A 1,318-nucleotide genomic window follows, 5' to 3' on the forward strand; every position below is an offset into this window, starting at 1 on the left:
AAGCGCGTAATATACATTGGTCTCTTTCCCGACATAGTCGACATAAAACCGCTCTCTCTTTCCTCCAGCTGTTAATCCCTTATTCATCAATTTGAAATTAATCATTTTTGTGCGAATCTTATGTCCAACACTTCTTCGACCGTTGCCCGATTCTGCTTGTCTCTCGTCCTTATGCGAACTTTCTCAGCCTTTGTGGTTCTCTACACTAAAAAAAGGGGGTGTATATCAGTTGGACACGGGGCAATTGGACACAGTCCAATCACAAGTCGCTGTTCCAAGGAACCCTACAAATGTCTCTAATCACACGGTGCTGTGATTGGCTGTGTCCAAATGCACCGTGTCCAAGTGCACCCTCCCAAAAAAAGGTACTTGCAGTAACAAAAGTTTTGTAAAATACTTTCAACTCAATCGTTTAGTTCATATGACTACATATGCGGTCAATATTAATCAATTGTTAATTTTGACAAAGCATTTAGATATATCCACCAAACGATCGAGTTGAAACTAATTTACTAAATATTTAGTAACAATTGCTAACTTTTTTTTCAGTGTATCAACACATTTAATGCGATTCGACAACGAGAGGAACCATATTCCTTCATATTGATATTATTTACATAATAGCGCAGCAGTCTATCACGATTGAACAGCCCCTTACGAGAGGGCGGAGATACCGCACCCTTAAATATTAAATTAGCCGCCATCTTGTTTCTGAACAACTACAAACGGAAATTCCTTCACTACAAACCTCTACGAATTATTTCGAGTCGATATAGCCGGTTTAGAGAACAGCCCCTCACGAGGAGGCGGAATTACGCCAACCTTAGTTGCGATGGGGGCTGTAACTTTTTTTCTGGACAACTACAAACGAAAATTCCTTCACTACAAACCTCTACGAATTATTTCGAGTCGATATAGCCGGTTTAGAGAATAGCCCCTCACGAGGGGGCGGAATTACGGCACCCTTAGTTTGCGATGGGGGCTGTAACTTTTTTTCTGGACAACTACAAACGAAAATTCTTGCACTACAAACCTCTACGAATTATTTCGAGTCGATATAGCCGGTTTAGAGAATAGCCCCTCACGAGGGGGCGGAATTACGGCACCCTTAGTTTGCGATGGGGGCTGTAACTTTTTTTCTGGACAACTACAAACGAAAATTCTTGCACTACAAACCTCTACAAATTATTTAGCGTCGATTAGGTCATTTTTTGAGTCAGCCCCCCATTTTGGGGGGGCCCCCCAACTGTAACTTCACCCCCCTGTAACTTTTTTTTATTTTTTTACTACAAACAAAAAGTCTTTCACTACATATTTC

Source organism: Odontomachus brunneus, unplaced genomic scaffold (genome assembly GCF_010583005.1).
Source record: "Odontomachus brunneus isolate Ranch 3 - 2012 unplaced genomic scaffold, Obru_v1 Obru_scaffold_241, whole genome shotgun sequence".
Taxonomy (NCBI): Eukaryota; Metazoa; Arthropoda; class Insecta; order Hymenoptera; family Formicidae; genus Odontomachus; species Odontomachus brunneus.